This window comes from Polypterus senegalus, chromosome 1 (genome assembly GCF_016835505.1).
Source record: "Polypterus senegalus isolate Bchr_013 chromosome 1, ASM1683550v1, whole genome shotgun sequence".
In the NCBI taxonomy this organism is placed as follows: Eukaryota; Metazoa; Chordata; class Cladistia; order Polypteriformes; family Polypteridae; genus Polypterus; species Polypterus senegalus.
Genome location: NC_053154.1, coordinates 110,659,673 through 110,672,513, shown reverse-complemented (window position 1 = coordinate 110,672,513; position 12,841 = coordinate 110,659,673). Strand labels below are relative to the sequence as shown.

The 12,841-nt window shown below is 36.1% G+C and overlaps 1 protein-coding gene across 1 annotated transcript in view; it reads left to right on the top strand.

Annotated features, from left to right (window-relative positions):
* The window catches only part of pax3b (paired box 3b), a 107,133-nt gene that overhangs the window by 45,710 nt on the left and 48,582 nt on the right, over positions 1-12,841 (top strand). The window lies entirely within an intron of this gene.

Here is a 12,841-nt window from a genome sequence, read left to right as displayed (position 1 = left end):
ATCTAAACAACATACAACAGTTAAAAGTTAAATCACCCAATGAAATACTAACTGAAGTTATTATATTTACCGGTAAGTGTTCATGGGATAAGTAAAGACTTAAAGGATTTTATGATTATATTTGGACATAATTTTTTTCCAATGATTTCTTGAGAGTAAAGTAGAGCTTAAGTATATTTACAGTAAACGACTGCACATTGGGGGACAAAATTCAATGTATCCTGGGAGGTGTAACTTTTATCTGAAACTAATGAGTCCCACCAACTATTCAAAAAGGTGACCTTTCTTTCTTTCTTTCTTTCTTTCTTTGAATTTGATTTGACTATTTTCCCAAATCACACTTGTATTAAATTGATGTAACTTAAACTGAATAATATTTTACCCCAGATTTACACTTGGGGGGGGGGAAAAGAGATTTGTGTGGGTTGCCATTTGCAGTATTATGCAATTTTGTTAGGTCTTTTCCTATACTATCTGGTGTATCTTGTGTATACTTTCATAAAGATGGAAATACCCCTTTGAGTAAAAGTGCAAATAGTTGCTGGTTATCCCTGCAGGCTTGATCAGTGGAAAAGAAATTTAAAGATAGTTTACAAACTTATTTTTTTCCCAGAGTGCTAGAGGTTTTGTGTGTCTGAAAAAGCTGATTTATGTTGAGCTGTTTTCGATAAAATGGCAACCCTTTCTCACACTCTACACCCACCTTCTCTACTAGTGAATAAATAAATAGCTGTACTCTTGTTGTAAAATAAGCTTACAATGTATTTTTATATTGATATACAATATATGTATATATTTATATATAGCAAAAAATGATTTTTGCTGCCACACCATCAATGTCATAATTAGAAGAGAGCTTGATGCAACATACAGCATGACAGAAATCTGGAGGTAATCAGGGACAGATCTCTATGCAGCCTTTTAAAACAATGCGAAGGTTTTAAAGTGATGCCACCACTTTGACTAGTAGGGGAGGGAAGGAATGGTCTAACTTGTCAGTCTAGCCAGCTTCTGCATTTTATGCAATCTAAAATGACATGTAGACACAATCTGGAAGTGCGTCCTGAAAAAACTGCAATAGTCTGATAGAAAAAATGATTAGCTTGTGGAATATCAGCTTCTTTGTGAATGGGATCATGTATGAGTAAACCCTCTGGATGTTACGGAAGAAGAAATCTTATTAGGTTGCTGATGTTGTATACTTAGAAGAAGAAAGGCTTTTTTCTGTAGGAGAACCCTTCATATTTTTTACAGTCTTCAGTGAGAAGTAAAGTAAAATGGCATCTTCTATTGGCTAACTGAACAGATTATAACCTGCAAGCTTTCAAGGTAGTTAAAGCCCCTTCTTGATTAGGCTGGAGAGGTCTGTTAATATTTGACACTGAAGATGACCCAGAAGGTTTTGTTTCTTTCCTATTGTATATATAAAACACAGGGAACAGTTTCTCTACTACATGTTGCCTAAAAAAGAGGCCTGAGCTGCCTCAAAAGCTTGCATAGGTGTGGCAGAAAAGTAATGAGACAGATTTTTTATTTACCAAAGTTTTTATTTTTTTCAAACATCAATGTTATCCCCTTCAAAGTAGTTCCCTTGGGCAACTACACACTGATGGAGACGTTGTTCCCACTGTTGGTAGCAGCGCTGGAAGTCTTCAACCGGTATGGTCTTCAGCATGTCCGTTACACTCTTTTGGATGTTTTCTAAAGTGCCGAAATGACGTCCTATGAGGACATTTTTCAGTTTAGGAAAAAGGAAAAAGTCACACGGACTGAGGTCAGGTGAATAAGCGGGCTGGGGAACCACAGGAATGCGTTTTTTCGATTGTCCTTCTGCTCAATTGTGAGGTTTTTCGGCACCATTTTGGCACAGACCTTTCGCATGTACAAATGTTCAGTGAAAATTTGATGAATGGTAAATCTGTTCAAATTTAATTGTTCCCTCAACATTGTTAATGTTAAACGACGGTCTGATCTCACAAGAGTGGTCACACGTTCGATGTTTTCATTGGTTTTTGAAGTTGAAGGCCTCCCAGAAAAACTTGAGCTTGGGATAAAGAATGTTCCCCATAGGCCTGTTTTAACTTTTCAAACGTCACACTTGCCGATTCTCCAAGCTTAACACAAAATTTAATGGCACAACGTTGCTCCAAATTCCGCTGTTCCATTTTGCGTGACGCACAACCAAAAACACAACTTCGCTAATAGCAGTCACAAAAATCACGTAGTTAACGGAAGGAGTTGAAACTTGCACTGAGCTATGGGAGGGTACTGATACACGTGTTCTATCAAGGACACCAGCGCTTGCAGTGTTTCCAGTCTCATTACTTTTCTGCCATACCTCATATTACTGTATAATATGTTAGCCAATAAAAGGTGTCATTTTGCTTCACTTCTCATTGCATCCATAGTGGCTAACATGGTACAGCATCCTACTATTACAGTCTTAGTAACTCACTGGCATAATTTGGAGCATCTCTGTCTTGGAGATAACAAACCACAAGTTATTTTCAAATATACATGAAAAGGCGACTGTCAGATATCCAAGAGGAGATCTGTGCAACTGGGACAGAGAAAGGTCTGGACAGAAAACTCATAAAAGGGTAAGAATTATGTGGACAGAATCAGTACTGAAGAAGGTCTACCCAAATTTCAGGCCTTCAGCAATGAGCAGAATAAGAGTATTCAAATAATGTATGGGTTTGAATCTGAAATGGTTAACATTTAGGATCTGCAATCTGCAACACAAAAGAATAGATCTGTGTGAATAGCATGTCTAGAGTTTTAGTGTTGAAAGGAAAGGGTGAGACAGGGGTATAATTGCAGAGCAAAGAAGTCCATAAGGAAGTCTCTGAATAGAGCAATGGCTTAGGCCTTCATGTGAGAAGATGAGAAGAAATCAGGATAGGAATGGACAAAGGGAAACTGGAGATAGACAAAAGAGTTGGAAGGGAGGAAAATAAATGCAATTAAGAATACATCAGCTGTACAGTGATAGATGGAGGCTTTTAGATATCAGCCTTAAAAAGAAGACAGAATTAATACAGTATATTGAAAGTCTTTGGAAGACTTCGGCAGAAGTAATAGAAATTATGTTATTTCTGGTCTTAATAGGATATAAGAAATTAAAAGCAATGTAAAAAAGCAGTATGACGACCTGATGATTTGCCTTCTTGCTAATGCTTATGTACCATTTATGTTGTTTTACATTTTACATATGTATAGATCTTCATTCATTCATTCATTCATTGTCCAACCCTCTTAGTCCAGAACAGGGTCTTATGGGCTGATGGAGCGTATCCCAGCTTGCACAGGGCACAAGGGAGGAACAAACATTGGGCAGGGCGCCAGTTGCAGGGCAAACACAAACACACACACACACATCTCAACGACACACTAGGGACAATTTAGTATCGCCAGTCCACCAAACCTGCATGTCTTTAGACTCTGGGAGGAAACTGGAGCACCCAGAGGAGAACCACACAGGCATGCGGAGAACATGCAGACTTCATGCAGGGAGGACCTGAACCCTGGTCTCCTTATTGTGAGGGAGCAGCACTACCACTGTGCCCCAGTGCTGCCCCCATAAAGATTTTTATACATCAAAATATATTTTGTGTCCTGTTTGTTTAAGGTAACTGATCCATTTTTTAACTGCTTAGATATGGTGTGACTTTAATTGGTGCCAGGATTCTCTTAAACAATGTTTTTTTCTACTTTTTCCATAACCATTGGATGTAGTTATACGGGTAGTGTACCATCATTAATCTGGATCGCTCAGTGTAATGAGACAAAAGAAAAAAGAAAACATCACTTAAATGAAGTATATGTTATTTGTTACAGTTTGGCCTTGTGGCTAAAGTGTTAGACTATAATGTGTAAGCTTCCCATTTGAGTTATCCCTACTGATATTCACTTTGACCCTGAACAAGTAGCTTAACATGCCAGTGCTTTAAAATATAAATTATGGAACCAATTGTACTGTTTACTTCTTATCAATACATTGGTTTGGCTATAAAAAATCAGCTAAATAATACTGACAGCCTTCAGGCAGTCAGTTGTTTTACTTTAACATTGTCACAGTGGCTAACAGCATACAATTCAGCAAACAGTCAGTGGTTAACTGATTTTGACAAATCAAAAGGCATTAATTGCATTCTCCTGGTTTTTTAACTTGTATTCTCTTTATTATAATAACAAGCAAAGCAATATAAAATGATACAATGATATTGCATTGCAGTCTTTACATGTACTAATATGTTTCTTTTCAAAAACATAACTAATTAAAGATTATAACTGTACATTTTGGCGGCACGGTGGTGCAGTGGGTAGTGCTGCTGCCTCGCAGTTAGGAGACTTGGGATCGCTTCCCAGGTCCTCCCTGCATGGGGTTTGCATGTTCTCCCCGTGTCTGTGTGGGTTTCCTTTGGGTACTCCGGTTTCCTCCCACAGTCCAAAGACATGCAGGTTACGTGCATTGGCGATCCTAAATTGTCCCTAGTGTGTGCTTGGTGTGTGTGTGTGTGTGTGTGTACACCCTGTGGTGGGCTGGTGCCCCGCCCAAGGTTTGTTTCCTGCCTTGTGCCCTGTGTTGGCCAGGATTGGCTCCAGCAGACCTCCGTGACCCTGTAGTTAGGATAAAGCGGGTTGGATAATGGATGGATGGAACTGTACATTTTCTACCTAACCTTAATTTAATCATTATCAGCTTTTATTAACTCATCATATTTAATTATTTCTGGTTTCTGATAAAACTGAAAGCTGAGTGCTTATTTATTGAATACTAGCAAAATACCCGCGCTTCGCAGTGGCGAAGTACTGCCTAAAAATTTTTATTAAGAAGAAAATTAAACCTTTTTAAACCGAGGGAAAATATACCAATAATTATTTGTTGTACACCAAATTTTGTGAAGATGGGGCCATAAATAAGTAAGTTCAACATGGTGAACGTTGTCAACCGTTATGACCGTTACGCGTAGAATTTCAAAATGAAACCTGCTTAACTTTTGTAAGTAAGCTGTAAGGAATGAGCCTTCTACCTACACGGGAAGTTGGAGAATTAGTGAGGTTGGAAAGTTCAATTTGACGGCCGACAGTGGCGTCATACCACCAAAATAAGTATGTACATCGGTTTTGGTTAGCGCAGGGAAGCCGCCTACCAAATTTTGTGAAGATGGGGCCATAAATAAGCAAGTTCAACATGGCGGATGTTGTCGACTGTTATCGACCGTTATGGCCGTTACGTGTAGAATTTCAAAATGAACTTGGGAAGTTGGAGATTTAGTGATGAGTGAGTGAGAGAGTGAGTGAGGGCTTTGCCTTTTATTAGTATGGATTTTCCATTAATCACTAATCTAATTTGTGGTATTTAATCCTGAGGCATTCTTCTGTGCTCTTGTTGAGTAAGATGGATATTCTTTTACTAGCAAATGACTAGTTAGATAGATAGATAGATAGATAGATAGATAGATAGATAGATAGATAGATAGATAGATAGATAGATAGATAGATAGATAGATAGATATGTGCCTCCCCAGCACACAAATCCGTAGAAGAGGGCACTCGCCACAACTGTCTGATAGAATATCTGCAGCATCTTATCACGGATGTTGAAGGACGCCAGCCTTCTAAGGAAGTATAGTCGGCTCTGTCCTTTCTTCTTTATAGGTCTGCACTCTCCGCACACAGTCACCTCTGATGATCACGGGGTCCATGAGGGGCCTGGGCCTCCTAAAATCCACCACCAGTTCCTTGGTTTTGCTGGTGTTCAGTTGTAGGTGGTTTGAGTCGCACCATTTAACAAAGTCCTTGATTAGGCTCCTATACTCCTCCTCCTGCCCACTCCTGATGCAGCCCATGATAGCAGTGTCGTCAGCGAACTTTTGCACGTGGCAGGACTCTGAGTTGTATTGGAAGTCTGATGTATATAGGCTGAACAGGCCTGGAGAAAGTACAGTCTCCTGTGGTGCTCCTAAGCTGCTGACCACAATGTCAGACCTGCAGTTCCCGAGATGCACATACTGAGGTCTGTATGTAAGATAGTTCACGATCTGTGCCACCAGGTCTGAATCGACTCCCATCTCTGCAGCTTGTCCCTAAGGAGCAGAGGTTGGATGGTGTTGAAGGTGCTAGAGAAGTCCAGAAACATAATTCTTACTGCACCACTGCCTCTGTCCTTAAATAAAATGACAGCTTCTAGGTTCCTAAAATGTATTCTTTCAATACTCACACGGATGCCTATCAAAGGTTATTGTGTGCTTCCAGGCTGTCCTAATGGGAAGATAATGTGAAACTAACAAAATAAACTGAAACACTTGTTTTCAAAAAAGCTCCTTGTGATAGTATGCAACGTGAAAGGTGCTATATAACTTAAAGGCTGATTTATTGATTGGAAGTGTCACTAAATTTGTTGTAGCTTTATCATTTCCGCAGTTAATTTTTTGGAAATTCTGCCTTTGAAAATGCCAATGAGGAAGTGAGTGAAAGAGGGCAGGTCACATGGCAAATTATAAACACATGGCACAGTTAGCCAGAGGAGATTATAACATCTGAAACCTCACAAGGCCTTTAAAATGCCTTTGGATGCTGTTTCAGACAGCAGTGTTGGAAAAGAGCAGCTGCAGGTGTTGTAAGGGGGATGGGGTTGTGAGTTTAAACTGAAGTAGCGAGCTTCATTGACTTCTGTCTGTGTTGAACCCCAGGTTGTCTCAAAAGATATGAAAGTTCTATTCACTATCTACATTCTTCTGGTTTTACCCTGTAGGATATATGTTGTTGGCGTATTTTGAGATTTTGACAGGATGTATATAGCAAGTACTTGACCTGATGAGATAAATGTTTGTATAGATCATTTTGATGATAAAGTGTCCCTGATGGGAAGTCCACTCTTTTTTATAGGGAGATTGCAAGCATAATGCTGTATGATTAAACAATCTGTTTCATAAAAGTAATTTCCTGGCATTCAGTTTCTAAAATGCCTTGCCTCAATGCCTTTCACAAGACAGTCCTATGCTCATAATATTATTGCTTACCTTTTTAAATCCTTATACTGTATACATCAATTGATCTGCTTCAACACTAATTTGCATTGTGCTAATATTAGACTAAGTGTGTTAAAAGTTACTATGCTGATTTTGCTTTGCCTTTCTAATGTTTGTGAGCATAGTTGCCTGGCAAGCTAAAAATGTGCTGTAGAACTTGATTCTGGCACTACCATTGTTGTTTCAGTTAAATAGAGTAAGTTAAAACATCAAATGATTATCACATGGTAAAAGGGGCACACACATCTTGTATCCTCTATGCCAGTAAAGAAACAAACCTAACAGTGCTCCTTTTTGGTTTTGTTTAATGTGTTTTTAGAATGCTGGTTCAGTCTGAGACAAAAAGGAGTTATTTTTTCAAACATTTCTTCCATGAGATGAGGCAAAACAGAAATGTACACATTACGAGATTCTGAAAAGAATACGCTTAAAGAACAAATGGAAGCTGTAATATTTAAAAGAAAACAAGAATCTGAGATCTAAAAGTGTTTTCCAAAGTAAAAAGAAAATTATTGTCTAAATATGTATAGCTTGTCTTATATTAGTGGTTTTTGGAGCATCACTTTCAATTACTCCACAATGGGTGTATGCAACAGATTAATGGAGGCGTCTCAATGCTGTTGTTTGAAATGTCACTTTCTTTGCATTCTTGGATACCTTCCAAAAGAAAGTTGGAGGTAGAACAAAGAAATCCAAGTTAAGGATCATTTTTGACTGCAGCACCGAGGCACTTCTTTTAAGATGTTGCAAGAGCAGTGGAATAAATAACCTTACTCTGTGCAGGTCATCAAATAGCCAACATAATACCAGAGCATATGTAAAGAAGAATGATCACTTTAATAGATTTCTGATCTGAACAGCTGCAAAACATACAGGTGTGTTAACTGTATTGTTTCAAAGAATGGTGAATTAATGCACAGGCATACTTACAATGCTAATTTCTACCAAATGAACATTTTATACAATTAGTGTCAGCTTATTAGACCTCCCTCTTAAGAAGTCTGGTATCTGTCACACTATCAAAAAAAAAAGACTTGGTATTATTGAAAGTTTAATTAATTACAGATAATCAGAATGACTTAATTCCTGTGACTCCATATACTGCACACTAGATGCAGTTAACATGTACAGAGTTCAAATACTCATCACTGGACCATCTTTCTCTTTCTTGTCTCTTTAGTTGACCTAAGCATTAACTCCAATGCATTCCTGGTGCTGCCGGAAGTAAGCACACTAGGTATTAAGTGGCAAGACATACCAAACAAGACTAGATTCTTTTCTGTTCAAGATAAAAACAAAATGGAAATAAAGAGCTCTTTTCAACAATTTATTAACTCATTCCAGTCCAGCTGAGATACAGCCTCTATCCTGGAGAAACCCTTTTGCTTTACTTCACAGCTGGGAGATGCCTGCGTCAAATGAATTCGCCCAAGGCTTCACACTAGGGAGTCAATGGCCATGCTGAGATTTGAACCCATGAATCTTCATATATTTACTAATTCACTTATATTTCCAAGGCTAATTTAACAGTGAGAAATGTTTTTAAAAGGGGAACTTAATAACAATTAAAATATAATAAAATTAATTTTGACTGAAGTACCAAGTGTTTCAGCTGGCATAAGACTCTTGTTGATATAGGTGTTAATAAACAATATACAAAAAAGCTTCATGTTAGATTTGATAAATTGTTTAATGATTCACTGTCAGAAGAATAAAAATAAGTATATTGTCTTATTGTATTTATGAAGCGCTTATATGCCAAAAATTTCAACAATGTAAAGTTTTTTGCTGTATAAAGCACATTTTTTTGCAATAGCATATGTTGCAGCCCCGGAAATGTTTTTAATTTTGCCAGCAAGCAAAACACAAACAGGCGCACTTTGCTCATGAATACGCATCCAACAGTTGCATCAGGGAATTCTGTTTTCAGCTATGTGTATAAGTCCAGAGTCCAATAACGTTATCTCTTTCTTTAAGAAATGCACAAGAATATGCAGTACATCTCCTGGATACAGAACATTTGATTTTTGTGTATAGAATCAGTTTGTCTCTTTAATAATAAACCTGCATCATTTTTCCAAACAAGCTTTTTCCATTTCAGTGTTGCAGAGAACCAGGTACTACCCATCAGGTATAAGACACGATTCATCCTTGAATAGGATAACAGTCCTTCAATGTGCTTCAGTGTGCCACAAAATCTTTTGTCTGTTTACAGCAATGTTACTTCTTATGTTATTTAGGCAACAACATAAAACATTGAAAATTTACAGTATCCCTTGCCTTTGCACTGGTAGGAACTGGTAGGGAGAAAACATATTTGAATCCTTTTGGCAAAATATCAATTGTAAAAAGACTTTGCTTAATAGAATAATACATACAATGGGACCTAAATATTCACCAAATTCAATTGTCCAATAGACAATGAGTTAAAATTCTTAGAGAGAAAATGAAATGCATCTTTTGCAAGTTTTGTTACACCACTCTTTAAAATGATAGTTATGTACATTCTGCAGAATTAATCACCCAAGCATTATTTCACTTAAAAAGTATTTATATTTTCTACCAGTGTAAATACTCTTTAAAAGTGAGAAAAATTTTTATTACTAGAGAAGTGTAAAGTTATGTCAAAAAACTTGCAAACTGGTATAAATAGACAACAGCATAACTTCATTCTACAGACGTGGAACACCACAACCTGAAAAATATGGAAAGCACGAAAAAAATAATCATAATTCTAAGTAATTGAATAGGGAATGCAGAAATACTAGATTGGATGTTGTAATATTGTAAATAAAGAGATAAACATAGCAGAATGTAATTCTGATATTCAGAGTAGGAAGCTGTGAAAAATCAAACTATAATTTCTATATCTTTAGATAATCTTCCTCTTCTGCCCCATCCACCCATCAGAAGCACATTTGCACTTTTCATGCAAAAATAGAAAAAAATAATGAAAATGAAATTCTCACCAAGAACTCATGGCATCTTGAGTGTATTTATGCAGGCTTGTATACAAAGCACAGAGACACATTTCAGACTGACTTCAGACTTGGCTTGAGTATTCAATTCAGTGCTAACCAAAACATTGGCAATCTTTCAGGTGAGGCCTTGTTGTACAGTTATATTTTAATGCCATTCTTCCATTCAATTGATTATCAAACCAATTTTTTTTATAGTGGGTACATTTTAATGCTAATTAAAAAATGCTAGTGGTAAATTTCTTGTATATTATTTTTAAATTTATAATCTGCTAAATTTTATTATATTTTTAAAACCTTTACAAGGAAAAAAATGTTTTGAATTTAATATTAAGATTGCCTGTAAAATCAAGCATCTCTATGGATAACCAATAACTTCTGCTGTATGGCAGTTTACATTTCCCAAAATGTAAATGCATAAACCATAGAAAATATTTTTTTTCACTGGCAGCTGTCTCTCTCTATCACTCTCTCTGTCTTGTTATATATATATATATATATATATATATATATATATATATATATATATATATACTGTTCATTTTACACAAGAGTTTATTAGCTTGCTGCAATAGAAGTATATTTTTCTTTTTTGTACATATAAATACAGTATATAGTGTCATCATTATTGGCGCCCTCTCCAGGTCTGGTCTTTGCCTTGTGCCCATTGCTGCCAGGATTGGCCCCGACCCCACCTCCAACCACCCCCCAGCCCCCAAACCCCCAGATTTGCATTAAGTTTGTTTGAGAATGTTTTGTTATTTTGCATCATTAACACAATGAAAGGACATATGAAGCAATAAATAAAGTTCACATTAAGGTTCACACGACAGACTAATTAAAAGTATAAAAAGTCTAGTCTGCAAATAATAGCATAATGTATTGACTTTAACAGTAAAAAGTACATCACATCTGCTCCAAGGCGCAGATGCGTACACTTGTGCCTATGATGTTTGAGATTAATATTTTGGAATGAAAAAGTAAAAACTTGAAGATGAGTTTGGAAAGATAAACCTTACATTAGACAGATGTTCACTTTACTTTTAAAGCAACTAAAATACTCAACAGTATAAACGAACAAAACCTGAGATAAATCAAAACTCACACTTTTGGTAAAATATACCGCAATCTGTTTCTTTACAAAACTTTAATGTTTTTTATTTAAGATTAGAAATTGCAAAAATACTTAAGAACCTTAAAGCGATGTCGGTCAGAACTTTTCTGCTTTCCAAAACTCCAAAACCTGTGAAACTCTCACCAAATAGATTCCGTTGGGAAAAATACATACAAGACAATAGAGCAATACATTCCCCAATTGAACGTAAAAAAAGAATAGGTTATTAATTTTGCAACTTGTCCTAATATTGTTAATATACTGTATATTTATTTTACTCGCATGCTTAGTTTTGTAGGTTGAGTTTTGCGCTGCTCTCGATAAAGATTCATTTTAAGAGTCAATTTAACTCATTAGACGTCACATAATTGTAATTTGTTTTTAGACTGTATAAATTTGAGGTATACAGCATTTTATCTTTTTTTTTTAAATTGATGAATCATTTTTCTATTTAACTCATTATTTCTTTTTTTCAAATTAAAAACGGGTATTTTAACGCAATATGTATATGCAATGGACGTACCCTTTAATGGCTCACGATTCTTATTTGACGAGAAAATTGGCTTCTTTTTGAATTGTAATATGTTTTTTTAATCCATTAAATACCTGACACACAGACACACTGAGACGGAATAGAATAGATATTAAATCAAGTGTGTCGTAGTTTCCATATGATATGAGACTAATTATCGGCTGTGAAATTCAAAATTGACGATTGTAGTTACTATTATAAGCAAGCTTTTTCTTTTCTTTTTTTTTTTTGTATTTAAGAAATTGTTTACCCATACACAGCAGAGTAAAAGTCTTGATCATGTTTGTATTAGCAACAGGTTCACTTTCAGAATTTACATAATGCCAATAATGTTTGGAAAAATCCAGGCGCTGCGTGCGTCTCTTGTTTGTTTGATAACGGGGGTCCTTCACAGATTATTAACGATTGTACCATGAAATCTCTTGTTTTAGCAGTACCAGCGGCATTTCATCTTTTTAAAGATGAAGTGTTCGCGGCGAGGCAGTATAAAGATGAGCAAACCTGAAATGTTTGCATTGGCAAGAAATGTGATAAGCTGAAAGGTTATACCAGTTGGAAAATCGCTATTCCTATTCTTATTCTTCTTATTCTTCGGTCAAAAACTACATACTGTTAAATCCATTGGTTATGCTGATCGGGTGTCACTTTTAAAATGGGAAGGCAGTGTGATAGGATTTTCAGACTTTTTTTTATAAGGAGTCTAACGTTTCATGATGTGCTTTCTAAAATAATTAATCTTTCATCTACCGCCCTAGATCTCTAGATAGAAAATAAATTAGAGATCCGTTATAACCCTTGGTTGTAGCTTTTTTGAAATAACATTCATGAGTACAAGTTCTTTGAAGATGGTTCTTGTATTGATACATAGCGAAGTACAAGTCGCGACTGGAATGGGTGAAAGTAATTTAGATACATTTATATATATATATAACATTCGCGTGAAATGGTGTTTGATTTCAACAGTATACTAGTGCCACTGGAAAAAACACATGGACTATAAGAAAAAAACATTACCATTACATGTATTTTATTAATCTGCTGACTTCTCATTGTGGAACAGGTGTCGACATGATTGCTTTAGGACGGCGTAATTTCGTTTCATATAAACAATATGTATATAAAATGGATAATAAAGAAGCTACTAATGATAACCTTTTAAACAGGCTAATGCAATCTAATT